This window comes from Mustelus asterias, chromosome 12, assembly GCF_964213995.1.
Source record: "Mustelus asterias chromosome 12, sMusAst1.hap1.1, whole genome shotgun sequence".
In the NCBI taxonomy this organism is placed as follows: domain Eukaryota; kingdom Metazoa; phylum Chordata; class Chondrichthyes; order Carcharhiniformes; family Triakidae; genus Mustelus; species Mustelus asterias.
Genome location: NC_135812.1, coordinates 53,887,520 through 53,908,566, shown reverse-complemented (window position 1 = coordinate 53,908,566; position 21,047 = coordinate 53,887,520).

Genomic DNA, 21,047 nt, shown 5'->3' with positions numbered 1-21,047 from the left:
TTATGAGTAAATCCACAATTGATTGCAAGGGTTCGCAATTTGTTCTTCGGCAAGTTGCATTGCGAGAGAAGTTAAGCATTTTTAGTTAATTGAGAATTGATTCCAAAGCTTTCTTCAATGCCAATGAGTTATTACTGCCGAAAATCTGATGTAGCGGGTAAGTCAGTATGTGAATGAGGGACGCAGTGCATGTAAATCTACATTGATTTCCAAAGATTTGTTGAATGCCAATCAGTCTCTATTGCCTGAAGTCTGATATTTCGGCATGTTACATGGCTGGATGAGCGAAGCATTCTGAATAAATCAACAATTGATGGCAAGGATTCGCAACTTGCTCTTCGCCCAGCTCCATGGCGAGATAAGGAAAGCATTTTGAGTTGATGGAGAATTGATTCCAATGAATTCCTCAATGCCAGTGAGTCTTTACTGCCGAAAATCTGATACGGTGGGTAAGTCAGTACGTGAATGAGGGAAGCATTGCTTGTAAATCTACATTCATTTCCAAAGATTTGTTGAATCCCAATCAGATTCTTTTGCCAGAAGTCTGATATTTCGGCATGTTACATGGCAGGATTAGGTAAGCATTATGAGTAAATCCACAATTGATTGCAAGGATTCGCAATTTGTTCTTCGGCAAGTTGCATTGCGAGAGAAGTTAAGCATTTTAGTTTATTGAGAATTGATTCCAAAGCTTTCCTCAATGCCAATGAGTTATTACTGCCGAAAATCTGATATAGCGGATAAGACAGTAGGTGAATGAGGGAAGCATTGCGTGTAAATCTACATTCATTTCGAAACATTTGTTGAATGCCAATCAGTCTCTTTTGCCAAAAGTCTGATATTTCGGCACGTTATGTGGCTGGATGAGGTAAGCATTTTGAGTAAATCCAGAATTGAGTCCAAAGAGTTCCTCAATGCCAATGAGCTTTTATCGCCAGAAATCTGATCTTGATGTAATGTGCATATCTGGATGAGGTAAGCATTTTGAGTAACCCCAGTGTTGATCCCAAAGATTTCCTCAACACAAATGAAAGCTAACTCGCCAAAAATCTGACATTGCGGCAAAGTGCTTATCTCGAAGGGTTCAGCATTTTAGTCAATCCACATTTGATTGCATCAATTCGCAATTTGTTCTTTGGCAAGTTGCATGCCGAGATAAGTTCAGCATTTTCAGTTAATTGAGAATTGATTCCAAAGCTGTTCGCAATGCCAATGAATTATTACTGCCGACAGTCTGATATAGCGGGTAAGTCAGTATGTGAATGAGGGAAGCATTGCGTGTAAATCTACATTGATTTCCAAAGATTTGTTGAATGCCAATCAGATTCTTTTGCCAGAAGTCTGATATTTCGGCATGTTACATGGCTGGATGAGGTAAGCATTATGAGTAAATCCACAATTGATTGCAAGGATTCGCAATTTATTCTTCGGCAAGTTGCATTGCGAGAGAAGTTCAGCATTTTTAGTTAATTGAGAATTGATTCCAAAGCTTTCCTCAATGCCAATGAGTTATTACTGACGAAAATCTGATATAGCGGGTAAGTCGGTATGTGAATGAGGGATGCATTGCGTGTAAATCTACATTGATTTCCAAAGATTTGTTGAATGCCAATCAGTCTCTCTTGCCTGAAGTCTGATATTTCGGCATGTTACATGGCTGGATGAGCGAAGCATTATGACTAAATCAACAATTGACTGCAAGGATTCGCAACTTGCTCTTCCCCAAGCTCCATGGCGAGATAAGGAAAGCATTTTGAGTTGATGGCGAATTGATTCCAATGAATTCCTCAATGCCAGTGAGTCTTTACTGCCGAAAATCTGATACGGCGGGTAAGTCAGTACGTGAATGGGGGAAGCATTGCTTGTAAATCTACATTCATTTCCAAAGATTTGTTGAATGCCAATCAGTCTCTTTTGCCAAAAGTCTGATATTTCGGCATGTTATATGGCTGGATGAAGTAAGCATTTTGAGTAAATCCAGAATTGAGTCCAGAGTTCCTCAATGCCAATGAGCTTTTATCGCCAGAAATCTGATCTTGATGCAATGTGCATATCTGGATGAGGTAAATCTACATTGATTTCCAAAGATTTGTTGAATGCCAATCTGTCTCTATTGCCTGAAGTCTGATATTTCGGCATGTTCCATGGCTGGATGAGCTAAGCATTATGAGTAAATCAACAATTGACTGCAAGGATTCGCAACTTGCTCTTCGCCCAGCTCCATGGCGAGATAAGGAAAGCATTTTGAGTTGATGGAGAATTGATTCCAATGAATTCCTCAATGCCAGTGAGTCTTTACTGCCGAAAATCTGATATAGCGGGTACGTCAGTATGTGAATGAGGGAAGCATTGCGTGTAAATCTACATTGATTTCCAATGATTTGTTGAATGCCAATCAGTCTCTTTTGCCAAAAGTCTGTTATTTCGGCACGTTATATGGCTGGATGAAGTAAGGATTTTGAGTAAATCCAAAATTGAGTCCAAAGAGTTCCTCAATGCCAATGAGCTTTTATCGCCAGAAATCTGATCTTGATGCAATGTGCATATCTGGATGAGGTAAGCATATTGAGTAACCCCAGGGTTGATCCCAAAGATTTCCTCAACACAAATGAAAGCTTACTCGCCAGAAATCTGGCATTGCGGCAAAGTTCTTATCTCGAAGGGTTCAGCATTTCAGTCAATCCACATTTGATTGCATGGATTCGCAATTTGTTCTTTGGCAAGTTGCATGGCGAGATAAGTTAAGCATTTTCAGTTAATTGAGAATTGATTCCAAAGCTGTCCTCAATGCCAATGAGTTATTACTGCCGACAGTCTGATATAGCGGGTAAGTCAGTATGTGAATGAGGGAAGCATTGCGTGCAAATCTACATTGATTTCCAAAGATTTGTTGAATGCCAATCAGATTCTTTTGCCAGAAGTCTGATATTTCGGTATGTTACATGGCTGGATTAGGTAAGGATTATGAGTAAATCCACAATTGATTGCAAGAATTCGCAATTTGTTCTTCGGCAAGTTGCATTGCGAGAGAAGTTAAGCATTTTAGTTTATTGAGAATTGATTCCAAAGCTTTCCTCAATGCCAATGAGTTATTACTGCCGAAAATCTGATATAGCGGATAAGTCAGTAGGTGAATGAGGGAAGCATTGCGTGTAAATCTACATTCATTTCGAAACATTTGTTGAATGCCAATCAGTCTCTTTTGCCAAAAGTCTGACATTTCGGCATGTTACATGGCTGGATGAGCTAAGCATTATGAGTAAATCCACAATTGATTGCAAGGATTCGCAATTTGTTCTTCGGCAAGTTGCATTGCGAGAGAAGTTAAGCATTTTTAGTTAATTGAGAATTGATTCCAAAGCTTTCTTCAATGCCAATGAGTTATTACTGCCGAAAATCTGATGTAGCGGGTAAGTCAGTATGTGAATGAGGGACGCAGTACATGTAAATCTACATTGATTTCCAAAGATTTGTTGAATGCCAATCATAGAACATAGAACATAGAACATTACAGCGCAGAACAGGCCCTTCGGCCCACGATGTTGCACCGACCAGTTAAAAAAAAACTGTGACCCTCCAACCTAAACCCATGAACCTATCTACGGATCTCTTAAACGCCCCCAAACTAGGCGCATTTACTACTGATGCTGGCAGGGCATTCCAATCCCTCACCACCCTCTGGGTAAAGAACCTACCCCTGACATCGGTTCTATAACTACCCCCCCTCAATTTAAAGCCATGCCCCCTCGTGCTGGATTTCTCCATCAGAGGAAAAAGGCTATCACTATCCACCCTATCTAAACCTCTAATCATCTTATATGTTTCAATAAGATCCCCTCTTAGCCGCCGCCTTTCCAGCGAAAACAATCCCAAATCCCTCAGCCTCTCCTCATAGGATCTCCCCTCCATACCAGGCAACATCCTGGTAAACCTCCTCTGCACCCTCTCCAAAGCCTCCCCATCCTTCCTGTAATGTGGGGACCAGAACTGCACACAGTACTCCAAGTGCGGCCGCACCAGAGTTGTGTACAGTTGCAACATAACGCTACGACTCCTAAATTCAATCCCCCTACCAATAAACGCCAAGACACCATATGCCTTCTTAACAACCTTATCTACTTGATTCCCAACTTTCAGGGATCTATGCACACATACACCTAGATCCCTCTGCTCCTCCACACTATTCAAAGTCCTCCCGTTAGCCCTATACTCAACACATCTGTTATTCCTACCAAAGTGAATTACCTCACACTTCTCCGCATTAAACTCCATCCGCCACCTCTCGGCCCAACTTTGCAACCTGTCTAAGTCTTCCTGCAAACTACGACACCCTTCCTCACTGTCTACCACACCACCGACTTTGGTGTCATCAGCAAATTTGCTAATCCACCCAACTATACCCTCATCCAGATCATTAATAAATATTACAAACAGCAGTGGCCCCAAAACAGATCCCTGAGGTACACCACTTGTAACCGCACTCCATGATGAATATTTACTATCAACCACCACCCTCTGTTTCCTATCCGCTAGCCAATTCCTGATCCAATTTCCTAGATCACCCCCAATCCCATACATCTGCATTTTCTGCAGAAGCCTACCATGGTGAACCTTATCAAACGCCTTACTAAAATCCATATATACCACGTCCACTGCCTTGCCCCCATCCACCTCCTTGGTCACTTTCTCAAAAAACTCAATAAGGTTAGTAAGGCACGACCTACCTGCCACAAAACCATGCTGACTATCACCTATCAATTCATTACTCTCCAAATAACTATAAATCCTATCCCTTATAATTTTTTCCAACATCTTGCCGACAACAGAAGTGAGACTCACCGGTCTATAATTCCCGGGGAAGTCTCTGTTCCCCTTCTTAAACAATGGGACAACATTCGCTAACCTCCAATCTTCTGGTACTATACCAGAGGCCAACGACGACCTGAAGATCAGAGCCAGAGGCTCTGCAATCACTTCTCTTGCCTCCCAGAGAATCCTTGGATAAATCCCATCCGGACCAGGGGATTTATCTATTTTCAGACCCTCCAGAATATCCTGCACATCCTCCTTATCAACTGTAATACTGTCTATTCTACTCCCTTGCAACCCAGTGTCCTCCTCAGCTATATTCATGTCCCCTTGCGTGAACACCGAAGAGAAATATTGGTTCAATGCTTCACCAATCTCCTCCGGTTCCACACATAACTTCCCTCTGCCATCTATAACTGGCCCTAAACTTGCCCTAACCAACCTTCTGTTCTTGACATACCTATAGAACGCCTTAGGATTCTCTTTAACCCTATCCGCCAAAGTCTTCTCATGTCCCCTTTTAGCCCTTCTAAGCTCGCTCTTCAACTCCCTCTTAGCCAATCTAAAGCTTTCTAGTGCACTACCCGAGTGCTCACGTCTCATCCGAACATAAGCCTCCTTTTTCTTTTTAACCAACAAAGAAACTTTTTTGGTGCACCACGGTTCCCTAGCCCTACCAATTCCTCCTTGCCTGACAGGGACATACCTATCACAGACTCGCAGTAGCTGCTCCTTGAAAAAACTCCACATGTCGGACGTTCCCAGTCCCTGTAATCTCCTAGTCCAACCTATGTTTCCTAATTCTCTCCTAATAGCCTCATAATTACCCTTCCCCCAGCTAAAACCACTGGCCCGAGGTTCATGCCTATCCCTTTCCATCACTAAGGTGAACGTAACCGAATTGTGGTCACTATCACCAAAATGCACACCAACGTCCAAGTCCAGCACCTGGTCTGGCTCATTTCCCAGCACCAGATCCAATATAGCCTCACCTCTAGTTGGCCTGTCTACATACTGAGTCAAAAAACCTTCCTGCACGCTTTGAACAAAAACTGACCCCTCTAACGAGCTAGAGCTATAACAATTCCAGTCAATATTAGTCAAGTTAAAATCCCCCATAACAATTGCCCTATTACTTTCACTCCTAAGCAGGATTGACTCCGCAATCCTTTCCTCAACCTCTCTAGAACTTTTAGGAGGTCTATAAAAGACTCCCAACAGGGTGACCTCTCCTCTCCTATTTCTAATCTCCGCCCATACTACCTCAACAGATAAGTCCTCATCAAACCTCCTCTCTGACACTGTGATACAATCTCTGACCAATAATGCTACCCCTCCCCCTCTTCTACCTCCTTCCCTACTTCGACTAAAACATTTGAACCCCGGGACCTGCAGCATCCATTCCTGCCCCTGCTCTATCCATGTCTCTGAAATAGCCACAACATCGAAGTCCCAGGTACTGATCCACGCTGCAAGTTCACCCACTTTATTGCGAATACTCCTGGCATTGAAGTATACACATTTCAAACCCTGCTCCAACCCACCTCTGCAATGCCGTGCATTGCAGTCCCCATCCATGCATCCCTCACTTTCAGCCCCACTACTCAGGATCCCTCCCCCCCCCCGAATCAGTTTAAACCTCCTTGCATGGCCTTAGCAAATTTACCCCCCAGGATATTGGTCCCCTTCTGATTAAGGTGTAGACCATCCTTCTCATAGAGGTCACACCTTCCCCAGTACGAGCCCCAATTGCTTAAGTACCTGAACCCCTCCCTCCTGCACCATCCCCTCAGCCATGAATTCAAACCTTCCCTCTCCCTATTCCTCTCTAAACTATCCCGTGGTACAGGCAAGAGTCCAGAGATAACCACTCTGTCAGTCTTGGCCTTTAGTTTCCACCCCAACTCCATAAATCCCTGCCTAATATCCCCTTCCCCTATCCTCCCTATGTCGTGTGTCCCCACATGTACAATAACTTGTGGTTTATCTCCCTCCCCCCTAAGAGTCCTGAATACCCTGTCAGACACATCCCGGACCCCAGCCCCTGGTAGGCAACACACCAACCCTGAGTCCCTACCTTTAGTTCCGACCCTCCTATCTGTCCCCTTAATTGTGGAGTCCCCAATCACAAGGCCCAGTCTTTTACAGCCCCTAACCACCTGAGCTTTCTCACTCGGCTCACCCCCAGAGATCTGCTCTCTATGCTCAGTTGATTCCTCCTCAACTGTAGCCTCCAGCACCGAAAACCTATTATGGAGGGGAACCGCCCCAGGGGATTGTCTTCCCGATTGCTTCTTACCCCTCCTCCTGGCATTGACCCAAGCCTCATTTCTAGGAGTTACTATTTCTCTATAACTCCTATCAACTTCCACCTCCGCCTCCCGAATTATGCGGAGTTCCTCTACCTCCCCCTCCAGCTCCTTTACACGCTCCTCCAGAAGCTGCAATCTAATGCACTTCTTACAACTAAAATCTCCTGAAACACTACTGGATTTCCTCACCACATACATCCCACAGGAGATGCAGCATACTGCCTGAACTGCCATCCCTGAAGCCATTACCAGCAAGAAAAAAAAGAAAACAAAAAAAAAAAACTTCCCCACACTTCCCCAACTGTCACACTCTACTGCAGCCCGAGCAGCACTCCCTCACTGAGACACCAACTGTCACACTCTACTGCAGCCCGAGCAGCACTCCCTCACTGAGACACCAACTGTCACACTCTACTGCAGCCCGAGCAGCACTCCCTCACTGAGACACCAACTGTCACACTCTACTGCAGCCCGAGCAGCACTCCCTCACTGAGACACCAACTGTCACACTCTACTGCAGCCCGAGCAGCACTCCCTCACTGAGACACCAACTGTCACACTCTACTGCAGCCCGAGCAGCACTCCCACACTGAGACACCAACTGTCACACTCTACTGCAGCCCGAGCAGCACTCCCTCACTGAGACACCAACTGTCACACTCTACTGCAGCCCGAGCAGCACTCCCTCACTGAGACACCAACTGTCACACTCTACTGCAGCCCGAGCAGCACTCCCTCACTGAGACACCAACTGTCACACTCTACTGCAGCCCGAGCAGCACTCCCTCAGTGAGACACCAACTGTCACACTCTACTGCAGCCCGAGCAGCACTCCCTCACTGAGACACCAACTGTCACACTCTACTGCAGCCCGAGCAGCACTCCCTCACTGAGACACCAACTGTCACACTCTACTGCAGCTCGAGCAGCACTCCCTCACTGAGACACCAACTGTCACACTCTACTGCAGCCCGAGCAGCACTCACTCACTCAATCAGTCTCTATTGCCTGAAGTCTGATATTTTGGCATGTTACATGGCTGGATGAGCGAAGCATTCTGAATAAATCAACAATTGATGGCAAGGATTCGCAACTTGCTCTTCGCCCAGCTCCATGGCGAGATAAGGAAAGCATTTTGAGTTGATGGAGAATTGATTCCAATGAATTCCTCAATGCCAGTGAGTCTTTACTGCCGAAAATCTGATACGGCGGGTAAGTCAGTACGTGAATGAGGGAAGCATTGCTTGTAAATCTACATTCATTTCCAAAGATTTGTTGAATCCCAATCAGATTCTTTTGCCAGAAGTCTGATATTTCGGCATGTTACATGGCAGGATTAGGTAAGCATTATGAGTAAATCCACAATTGATTGCAAGGATTCGCAATTTGTTCTTCGGCAAGTTGCATTGCGAGAGAAGTTAAGCATTTTAGTTTATTGAGAATTGATTCCAAAGCTTTCCTCAATGCCAATGAGTTATTACTGCCGAAAATCTGATATAGCGGATAAGACAGTAGGTGAATGAGGGAAGCATTGCGTGTAAATCTACATTCATTTCGAAACATTTGTTGAATGCCAATCAGTCTCTTTTGCCAAAAGTCTGATATTTCGGCACGTTATGTGGCTGGATGAGGTAAGCATTTTGAGTAAATCCAGAATTGAGTCCAAAGAGTTCCTCAATGCCAATGAGCTTTTATCGCCAGAAATCTGATCTTGATGTAATGTGCATATCTGGATGAGGTAAGCATTTTGAGGAACCCCAGTGTTGATCCCAAAGATTTCCTCAACACAAATGAAAGCTAACTCGCCAAAAATCTGACATTGCGGCAAAGTGCTTATCTCGAAGGGTTCAGCATTTTAGTCAATCCACATTTGATTGCATCAATTCGCAATTTGTTCTTTGGCAAGTTGCATGCCGAGATAAGTTCAGCATTTTCAGTTAATTGAGAATTGATTCCAAAGCTGTTCTCAATGCCAATGAATTATTACTGCCGACAGTCTGATATAGCGGGTAAGTCAGTATGTGAATGAGGGAAGCATTGCGTGTAAATCTAAATTGATTTCCAAAGATTTGTTGAATGCCAATCAGATTCTTTTGCCAGAAGTCTGATATTTCGGCATGTTACATGGCTGGATGAGGTAAGCATTATGAGTAAATCCACAATTGATTGCAAGGATTCGCAATTTGTTCTTCGGCAAGTTGCATTGCGAGAGAAGTTCAGCATTTTAGTTTATTGAGAATTGATTCCAAAGCTTTCCTCAATGCCAATGAGTTATTACTGCCGAAAATCTGATATAGCGGATAAGACAGTAGGTGAATGAGGGAAGCATTGCGTGTAAATCTACATTCATTTCGAAACATTTGTTGAATGCCAATCAGTCTCTTTTGCCAAAAGTCTGATATTTCGGCACGTTATGTGGCTGGATGAGGTAAGCATTTTGAGTAAATCCAGAATTGAGTCCAAAGAGTTCCTCAATGCCAATGAGCTTTTATCGCCAGAAATCTGATCTTGATGTAATGTGCATATCTGGATGAGGTAAGCATTTTGAGGAACCCCAGTGTTGATCCCAAAGATTTCCTCAACACAAATGAAAGCTAACTCGCCAAAAATCTGACATTGCGGCAAAGTGCTTATCTCGAAGGGTTCAGCATTTTAGTCAATCCACATTTGATTGCATCAATTCGCAATTTGTTCTTTGGCAAGTTGCATGCCGAGATAAGTTCAGCATTTTCAGTTAATTGAGAATTGATTCCAAAGCTGTTCTCAATGCCAATGAATTATTACTGCCGACAGTCTGATATAGCGGGTAAGTCAGTATGTGAATGAGGGAAGCATTGCGTGTAAATCGACATTGATTTCCAAAGATTTGTTGAATGCCAATCAGATTCTTTTGCCAGAAGTCTGATATTTCGGCATGTTACATGGCTGGATGAGGTAAGCATTATGAGTAAATCCACAATTGATTGCAAGGATTCGCAATTTGTTCTTCGGCAAGTTGCATTGCGAGAGAAGTTCAGCATTTTTAGTTAATTGAGAATTGATTCCAAAGCTTTCCTCAATGCCAATGAGTTATTACTGACGAAAATCTGATATAGCGGGTAAGTCAGTATGTGAATGAGGGATGCATTGCGTGTAAATCTACATTGATTTCCAAAGATTTGTTGAATGCCAATCAGTCTCTATTGCCTGAAGTCTGATATTTCGGCATGTGACATGGCTGGATGAGCTAAGCATTATGAGTAAATCAACAATTGACTGCAAGGATTCGCAACTTGCTCTTCGCCCAGCTCCATGGCGAGATAAGGAAAGCATTTTGAGTTGATGGAGAATTGATTCCAATGAATTCCTCAATGCCAGTGAGTCTTTACTGCCGAAAATCTGATACGGCGGGTAAGTCAGTACGTGAATGAGGGAAGCATTGCTTGTAAATCTACATTCATTTCCAAGGATTTGTTGAATGCCAATCAGTCCCTTTTGCCAAAAGTCTGATATTTCGGCATGTTCTATGGCTGGATGAAGTAAGCATTTTGAGTAAATCCAGAATTGAGTCCAAAGAGTTCCTCAATGCCAATGAGCTTTTATCGCCAGAAATCTGATCTTGATGCAATGTGCATATCTGGATGAGGTAAGCATATTGAGTAACCCCAGGGTTGATCCCAAAGATTTCCTCAACACAAATGAAAGCTTACTCGCCAGAAATCTGGCATTGCGGCAAAGTTCTTATCTCGAAGGGTTCAGCATTTCAGTCAATCCACATTTGATTGCATGGATTCGCAATTTGTTCTTTGGCAAGTTGCATGGCGAGATAAGTTAAGCATTTTCAGTTAATTGAGAATTGATTCCAAAGCTGTCCTCAATGCCAATGAGTTATTACTGCCGACAGTCTGATATAGCGGGTAAGTCAGTATGTGAATGAGGGAAGCATTGCGTGCAAATCTACATTGATTTCCAAAGATTTGTTGAATGCCAATCAGACTCTTTTGCCAGAAGTCTGATATTTCGGCATGTTACATGGCTGGATTAGGTAAGGATTATGAGTAAATCCACAATTGATTGCAAGAATTCGCAATTTGTTCTTCGGCAAGTTGCATTGCGAGAGAAGTTAAGCATTTTAGTTTATTGAGAATTGATTCCAAAGCTTTCCTCAATGCCAATGAGTTATTACTGCCGAAAATCTGATATAGCGGATAAGTCAGTAGGTGAATGAGGGAAGCATTGCGTGTAAATCTACATTCATTTCGAAACATTTGTTGAATGCCAATCAGTCTCTTTTGCCAAAAGTCTGACATTTCGGCATGTTATATGGCTGGATGAGCTAAGCATTATGAGTAAATCCACAATTGATTGCAAGGATTCGCAATTTGTTCTTCGGCAAGTTGCATTGCGAGAGAAGTTAAGCATTTTTAGTTAATTGAGAATTGATTCCAAAGCTTTCTTCAATGCCAATGAGTTATTACTGCCGAAAATCTGATGTAGCGGGTAAGTCAGTATGTGAATGAGGGACGCAGTGCATGTAAATCTACATTGATTTCCAAAGATTTGTTGAATGCCAATCAGTCTCTATTGCCTGAAGTCTGATATTTCGGCATGTTACATGGCTGGATGAGCGAAGCATTCTGAATAAATCAACAATTGATGGCAAGGATTCGCAACTTGCTCTTCGCCCAGCTCCATGGCGAGATAAGGAAAGCATTTTGAGTTGATGGAGAATTGATTCCAATGAATTCCTCAATGCCAGTGAGTCTTTACTGCCGAAAATCTGATACGGCGGGTAAGTCAGTACGTGAATGAGGGAAGCATTGCTTGTAAATCTACATTCATTTCCAAAGATTTGTTGAATCCCAATCAGATTCTTTTGCCAGAAGTCTGATATTTCGGCATGTTACATGGCAGGATTAGGTAAGCATTATGAGTAAATCCACAATTGATTGCAAGGATTCGCAATTTGTTCTTCGGCAAGTTGCATTGCGAGAGAAGTTAAGCATTTTAGTTTATTGAGAATTGATTCCAAAGCTTTCCTCAATGCCAATGAGTTATTACTGCCGAAAATCTGATATAGCGGATAAGACAGTAGGTGAATGAGGGAAGCATTGCGTGTAAATCTACATTCATTTCGAAACATTTGTTGAATGCCAATCAGTCTCTTTGGCCAAAAGTCTGATATTTCGGCACCTTATGTGGCTGGATGAGGTAAGCATTTTGAGTAAATCCAGAATTGAGTCCAAAGAGTTCCTCAATGCCAATGAGCTTTTATCGCCAGAAATCTGATCTTGATGTAATGTGCATATCTGGATGAGGTAAGCATTTTGAGTAACCCCAGTGTTGATCCCAAAGATTTCCTCAACACAAATGAAAGCGAACTCGCCAAAAATCTGACATTGCGGCAAAGTGCTTATCTCGAAGGGTTCAGCATTTTAGTCAATCCACATTTGATTGCATCAATTCGCAATTTGTTCTTTGGCAAGTTGCATGCCGAGATAAGTTCAGCATTTTCAGTTAATTGAGAATTGATTCCAAAGCTGTTCTCAATGCCAATGAATTATTACTGCCGACAGTCTGATATAGCGGGTAAGTCAGTATGTGAATGAGGGAAGCATTGCGTGTAAATCTACATTGATTTCCAAAGATTTGTTGAATGCCAATCAGATTCTTTTGCCAGAAGTCTGATATTTCGGCATGTTACATGGCTGGATGAGGGAAGCATTATGAGTAAATCCACAATTGATTGCAAGGATTCGCAATTTGTTCTTCGGCAAGTTGCATTGCGAGAGAAGTTCAGCATTTTTAGTTAATTGAGAATTGATTCCAAAGCTTTCCTCAATGCCAATGAGTTATTACTGACGAAAATCTGATATAGCGGGTAAGTCAGTATGTGAATGAGGGATGCATTGCGTGTAAATCTACATTGATTTCCAAAGATTTGTTGAATGCCAATCAGTCTCTATTGCCTGAAGTCTGATATTTCGGCATGTTCCATGGCTGGATGAGCTAAGCATTATGAGTAAATCAACAATTGACTGCAAGGATTCGCAACTTGCTCTTCGCCCAGCTCCATGGCGAGATAAGGAAAGCATTTTGAGTTGATGGAGAATTGATTCCAATGAATTCCTCAATGCCAGTGAGTCTTTACTGCCGAAAATCTGATACGGCGGGTAAGTCAGTACGTGAATGAGGGAAGCATTGCTTGTAAATCTACATTCATTTCCAAGGATTTGTTGAATGCCAATCAGTCCCTTTTGCCAAAAGTCTGATATTTCGGCATGTTATGTGGCTGGATGAAGTAAGCATTTTGAGTAAATCCAGAATTGAGTCCAGAGTTCCTCAATGCCAATGAGCTTTTATCGCCAGAAATCTGATCTTGATGCAATGTGCATATCTGGATGAGGTAAATCTACATTGATTTCCAAAGATTTGTTGAATGCCAATCTGTCTCTATTGCCTGAAGTCTGATATTTCGGCATGTTCCATGGCTGGATGAGCTAAGCATTATGAGTAAATCAACAATTGACTGCAAGGATTCGCAACTTGCTCTTCGCCCAGCTCCATGGCGAGATAAGGAAAGCATTTTGAGTTGATGGAGAATTGATTCCAATGAATTCCTCAATGCCAGTGAGTCTTTACTGCCGAAAATCTGATATAGCGGGTACGTCAGTATGTGAATGAGGGAAGCATTGCGTGTAAATCTACATTGATTTCCAATGATTTGTTGAATGCCAATCAGTCTCTTTTGCCAAAAGTCTGTTATTTCGGCACGTTATATGGCTGGATGAAGTAAGGATTTTGAGTAAATCCAAAATTGAGTCCAAAGAGTTCCTCAATGCCAATGAGCTTTTATCGCCAGAAATCTGATCTTGATGCAATGTGCATATCTGGATGAGGTAAGCATATTGAGTAACGCCAGGGTTGATCCCAAAGATTTCCTCAACACAAATGAAAGCTTACTCGCCAGAAATCTGGCATTGCGGCAAAGTTCTTATCTCGAAGGGTTCAGCATTTCAGTCAATCCACATTTGATTGCATGGATTCGCAATTTGTTCTTTGGCAAGTTGCATGGCGAGATATGTTAAGCATTTTCAGTTAATTGAGAATTGATTCCAAAGCTGTCCTCAATGCCAATGAGTTATTACTGCCGACAGTCTGATATAGCGGGTAAGTCAGTATGTGAATGAGGGAAGCATTGCGTGCAAATCTACATTGATTTCCAAAGATTTGTTGAATGCCAATCAGACTCTTTTGCCAGAAGTCTGATATTTCGGCATGTTACATGGCTGGATTAGGTAAGGATTATGAGTAAATCCAAAATTGATTGCAAGAATTCGCAATTTGTTCTTCGGCAAGTTGCATTGCGAGAGAAGTTAAGCATTTTAGTTTATTGAGAATTGATTCCAAAGCTTTCCTCAATGCCAATGAGTTATTACTGCCGAAAATCTGATATAGCGGATAAGTCAGTCGGTGAATGAGGGAAGCATTGCGTGTAAATCTACATTCATTTCGAAACATTTGTTGAATGCCAATCAGTCTCTTTTGCCAAAAGTCTGTCATTTCGGCATGTTACATGGCTGGATGAGCTAAGCATTATGAGTAAATCCACAATTGATTGCAAGGATTCGCAATTTGTTCTTCGGCAAGTTGCATTGCGAGAGAAGTTAAGCACGGTAGCACGGTAGCACAGTGGTTAGCACTGCTGCTTCACAGCTTAAGCACGGCTTTAGCACTGCTGCTTCACAGCTTAAGCACGGCGGCACGGTAGCACAGTGGTTAGCACTGCTGCTTCACAGCTCCAGGGTCCCGGGTTCGATTCCCGGCTCGGGTCACTGTCTGTGTGGAGTTTGCACATTCTCCTCGTGTCTGCGTGGGTTTCCTCCGGGTGCTCCGGTTTCCTCCCACAGTCCAAAGATGTGCGGATTAGGTTGATTGACGAGGTTAAAAATTGCCCCTTAGAGTCCTGAGATGGATAGGTTAGAGGGATTAGTGGGTAAAATATGTGGGGGTAGGGCCTGGGTGGGATTGTGGTCGGTGCAGACTCGATGGGCCGAATGGCCTCCTTCTGCACTGTAGGGTTTCTATGATTTCTATGATTTTTAGTTAATTGAGAATTGATTCCAAAGCTTTCTTCAATGCCAATGAGTTATTACTGCCGAAAATCTGATGTAGCGGGTAAGTCAGTATGTGAATGAGGGACGCAGTGCATGTAAATCTACATTGATTTCCAAAGATTTGTTGAATGCCAATCAGTCTCTATTGCCTGAAGTCTGATATTTCGGCATGTTACATGGCTGGATGAGCGAAGCATTCTGAAGAAATCAACAATTGATGGCAAGGATTCGCAACTTGCTCTTCGCCCAGCTGCATGGCGAGATAAGGAAAGCATTTTGAGTTGATGGAGAATTGATTCCAATGAATTCCTCAATGCCAGTGAGTCTTTACTGCCGAAAATCTGATACGGCGGGTAAGTCAGTACGTGAATGAGGGAAGCATTGCTTGTAAATCTACATTCATTTCCAAAGATTTGTTGAATCCCAATCAGATTCTTTTGCCAGAAGTCTGATATTTCGGCATGTTACATGGCAGGATTAGGTAAGCATTATGAGTAAATCCACAATTGATTGCAAGGATTCGCAATTTGTTCTTCGGCAAGTTGCATTGCGAGAGAAGTTAAGCATTTTAGTTTATTGAGAATTGATTCCAAAGCTTTCCTCAATGCCAATGAGTTATTACTGCCGAAAATCTGATATAGCGGATAAGACAGTAGGTGAATGAGGGAAGCATTGCGTGTAAATCTACATTCATTTCGAAACATTTGTTGAATGCCAATCAGTCTCTTTTGCCAAAAGTCTGATATTTCGGCACGTTATGTGGCTGGATGAGGTAAGCATTTTGAGTAAATCCAGAATTGAGTTCAAAGAGTTCCTCAATGCCAATGAGCTTTTATCGCCAGAAATCTGATCTTGATGTAATGTGCATATCTGGATGAGGTAAGCATTTTGAGTAACCCCAGTGTTGATCCCAAAGATTTCCTCAACACAAATGAAAGCTAACTCGCCAAAAATCTGACATTGCGGCAAAGTGCTTATCTCGAAGGGTTCAGCATTTTAGTCAATCCACATTTGATTGCATCAATTCGCAATTTGTTCTTTGGCAAGTTGCATGCCGAGATAAGTTCAGCATTTTCAGTTAATTGAGAATTGATTCCAAAGCTGTTCTCAATGCCAATGAATTATTACTGCCGACAGTCTGATATAGCGGGTAAGTCAGTATGTGAATGAGGGAAGCATTGCGTGTAAATCTACATTGATTTCCAAAGATTTGTTGAATGCCAATCAGATTCTTTTGCCAGAAGTCTGATATTTCGGCATGTTACAAGGCTGGATGAGGTAAGCATTATGAGTAAATCCACAATTGATTGCAAGGATTCGCAATTTGTTCTTCGGCAAGTTGCATTGCGAGAGAAGTTCAGCATTTTTAGTTAATTGAGAATTGATTCCAAAGCTTTCCTCAATGCCAATGAGTTATTACTGACGAAAATCTGATATAGCGGGTAAGTCAGTATGTGAATGAGGGATGCATTGCGTGTAAATCTACATTGATTTCCAAAGATTTGTTGAATGCCAATCAGTCTCTCTTGCCTGAAGTCTGATATTTCGGCATGTTACATGGCTGGATGAGCTAAGCATTATGAGTAAATCAACAATTGACTGCAAGGATTCGCAACTTGCTCTTCGCCCAGCTCCATGGCGAGATAAGGAAAGCATTTTGAGTTGATGGAGAATTGATTCCAATGAATTCCTCAATGCCAGTGAGTCTTTACTGCCGAAAATCTGATACGGCGGGTAAGTCAGTACGTGAATGAGGGAAGCATTGCTTGTAAATCTACATTCATTTCCAAAGATTTGTTGAATGCCAATCAGTCCCTTTTGCCAAAAGTCTGATATTTCGGCATGTTATATGGCTGGATGAAGTAAGCATTTTGAGTAAATCCAGAATTGAGTCCAAAGAGTTCCTCAATGCCAATGAGCTTTTATCGCCAGAAATCTGATCTTGATGCAATGTGCATATCTGGATGAGGTAAATCTACATTGATTTCCAAAGATTTGTTGAATGCCAATCTGTCTCTATTGCCTGAAGTCTGATATTTCGGCATGTTCCATGGCTGGATGAGCTAAGCATTATGAGTAAATCAACAATTGACTGCAAGGATTCGCAACTTGCTCTTCGCCCAGCTCCATGGCGAGATAAGGAAAGCATTTTGAGTTGATGGAGAATTGATTCCAATTAATTCCTCAATGCCAGTGAGTCTTTACTGCCGAAAATCTGATATAGCGGGTACGTCAGTATGTGAATGAGGGAAGCATTGCGTGTAAATCTACATTGATTTCCAATGATTTGTTGAATGCCAATCAGTCTCTTTTGCCAAAAGTCTGATATTTCGGCACGTTATATGGCTGGATGAGGTAAGCATTTTGAGTAAATCCAGAATTGAGTCCAAAGAGTTCCTCAATGCCAATGAGCTTTTATCGCCAGAAATCTGATCTTGATGTAATGTGCATATCTGGATGAGGTAAGCATTTTGAGTAACCCCAGTGTTGATCCCAAAGATTTCCTCAACACAAATGAAAGCTAACTCGCCAAAAATCTGACATTGCGGCAAAGTGCTTATCTCGAAGGGTTCAGCATTTTAGTCAATCCACATTTGATTGCATGGATTCGCAATTTGTTCTTCGGCAAGTTGCATTGCGAGAGAAGTTAAGCATTTTAGTTTATTGAGAATTGATTCCAAAGCTTTCCTCAATGCCAATGAGTTATTACTGCCGAAAATCTGATATAGCGGATAAGTCAGTAGGTGAATGAGGGAAGCATTGCGTGTAAATCTACATTCATTTCGAAACATTTGTTGAATGCCAATCAGTCTCTTTTGCCAAAAGTCTGACATTTCGGCATGTTACATGGCTGGATGAGCTAAGCATTATGAGTAAATCCACAATTGATTGCAAGGATTCGCAATTTGTTCTTCGGCAAGTTGCATTGCGAGAGAAGTTAAGCATTTTTAGTTAATTGAGAATTGATTCCAAAGCTTTCTTCAATGCCAATGAGTTATTACTGCCGAAAATCTGATGTAGCGGGTCAGTCAGTATGTGAATGAGGGACGCAGTGCATGTAAATCTACATTGATTTCCAAAGATTTGTTGAATGCCAATCAGTCTCTATTGCCTGAAGTCTGATATTTCGGCATGTTACATGGCTGGATGAGCTAAGCATTCTGAGTAAATCAACAATTGATGGCAAGGATTCGCAACTTGCTCTTCGCCCAGCTCCATGGCGAGATAAGGAAAGCATTTTGAGTTGATGGAGAATTGATTCCAATGAATTCCTCAATGCCAGTGAGTCTTTACTGCCGAAAATCTGATACGGCGGGTAAGTCAGTACGTGAATGAGGGAAGCATTGCTTGTAAATCTACATTCATTTCCAAAGATTTGTTGAATCCCAATCAGATTCTTTTGCCAGAAGTCTGATATTTCGGCATGTTACATGGCTGGATTAGGTAAGCATTATGAGTAAATCCACAATTGATTGCAAGGATTCGCAATTTGTTCTTCGGCAAGTTGCATTGCGAGAGAAGTTAAGCATTTTAGTTTATTGAGAATTGATTCCAAAGCTTTCCTCAATGCCAATGAGTTATTACTGCCGAAAATCTGATATAGCGTATAAGACAGTAGGTGAATGAGGGAAGCATTGCGTGTAAATCTACATTCATTTCGAAACATTTGTTGAATGCCAATCAGTCTCTTTTGCCAAAAGTCTGATATTTCGGCACGTTATGTGGCTGGATGAGGTAAGCATTTTGAGTAAATCCAGAATTGAGTCCAAAGAGTTCCTCAATGCCAATGAGCTTTTATCGCCAGAAATCTGATCTTGATGTAATGTGCATATCTGGATGAGGTAAGCATTTTGAGTAACCCCAGTGTTGATCCCAAAGATTTCCTCAACACAAATGAAAGCTAACTCGCCAAAAATCTGACATTGCGGCAAAGTGCTTATCTCGAAGGGTTCAGCATTTTAGTCAATCCACATTTGATTGCATCAATTCGCAATTTGTTCTTTGGCAAGTTGCATGCCGAGATAAGTTAAGCATTTTCAGTTAATTGAGAATTGATTCCAAAGCTGTTCTCAATGCCAATGAGTTATTACTGCCGACAGTCTGATATAGCGGGTAAGTCAGTATGTGAATGAGGGAAGCATTGCGTGTAAATCTACATTGATTTCCAAAGATTTGTTGAATGCCAATCAGATTCTTTTGCCAGAAGTCTGATATTTCGGCATGTTACATGGCTGGATGAGGTAAGCATTATGAGTAAATCCACAATTGATTGCAAGGATTCGCAATTTGTTCTTCGGCAAGTTGCATTGCGAGAGAAGTTCAGCATTTTTAGTTAATTGAGAATTGATTCCAAAGCTTTCCTCAATGCCAATGAGTTATTACTGACGAAAATCTGATATAGCGGGTAAGTCAGTATGTGAATGAGGGATGCATTGCGTGTAAATCTACATTGATTTCCAAAGATTTGTTGAATGCCAATCAGTCTCTCTTGCCTGAAGTCTGATATTTCGGCATGTTACATGGCTGGATGAGCTAAGCATTATGAGTAAATCAACAATTGACTGCAAGGATTCGCAACTTGCTCTTCGCCCAGCTCCATGGCGAGATAAGGAAAGCATTTTGAGTTGATGGAGAATTGATTCCAATGAATTCCTCAATGCCAGTGAGTCTTTACTGCCGAAAATCTGATACGGCGGGTAAGTCAGTACGTGAATGAGGGAAGCATTGCTTGTAAATCTACATTCATTTCCAAAGATTTGTTGAATGCCAATCAGTCTCTTTTGCCAAAAGTCTGATATTTCGGCATGTTATATGGCTGGATGAAGTAAGCATTTTGAGTAAATCCAGAATTGAGTCCAAAGAGTTCCTCAATGCCAATGAGCTTTTATCGCCAGAAATCTGATCTTGATGCAATGTGCATATCTGGATGAGGTAAATCTACATTGATTTCCAAAGATTTGTTGAATGCCAATCTGTCTCTATTGCCTGAAGTCTGATATTTCGGCATGTTCCATGGCTGGATGAGCTAAGCATTATGAGTAAATCAACAATTGACTGCAAGGATTCGCAACTTGCTCTTCGCCCAGCTCCATGGCGAGATAAGGAAAGCATTTTGAGTTGATGGAGAATTGATTCCAATGAATTCCTCAATGCCAGTGAGTCTTTACTGCCGAAAATCTGATATAGCGGATAAGTCAGTATGTGAATGAGGGAAGCATTGCGTGTAAATCTACATTCATTTCGAAACATTTGTTGAATGCCAATCAGTCTCTTTTGCCAAAAGTCTGATATTTCGGAACGTTATGTGGCTGGATGAGGTAAGCATTTTGAGTAAATCCAGAATTGAGTCCAAAGAGTTCCTCAATGCCAATGAGCTTTTATCCCCAGAAATCTGATCTTGATGTAATGTGCATATCTGGATGAGGTAAGCATTTTGAGTAACCCCAGTGTTGATCCCAAAGATTTCCTCAACACAAATGAAAGCTAACTCGCCAAAAATCTGACATTGCGGCAAAGTGCTTATCTCGAAGGGTTCAGCATTTTAGTCAATCCACATTTGATTGCATCAATTCGCAATTTGTTCTTTGGCAAGTTGCATGCCGAGATAAGTTAAGCATTTTCAGTTAATTGAGAATTGATTCCAAAGCTGTTCTCAATGCCAATGAGTTATTACTGCCGACAGTCTGATATAGCGGGTAAGTCAGTATGTGAATGAGGGAAGCATTGCGTGTAAATCTACATTGATTTCCAAAGATTTGTTGAATGCCAATCAGATTCTTTTGCCAGAAGTCTGATATTTCGGCATGTTACATGGCTGGATGAGGTAAGC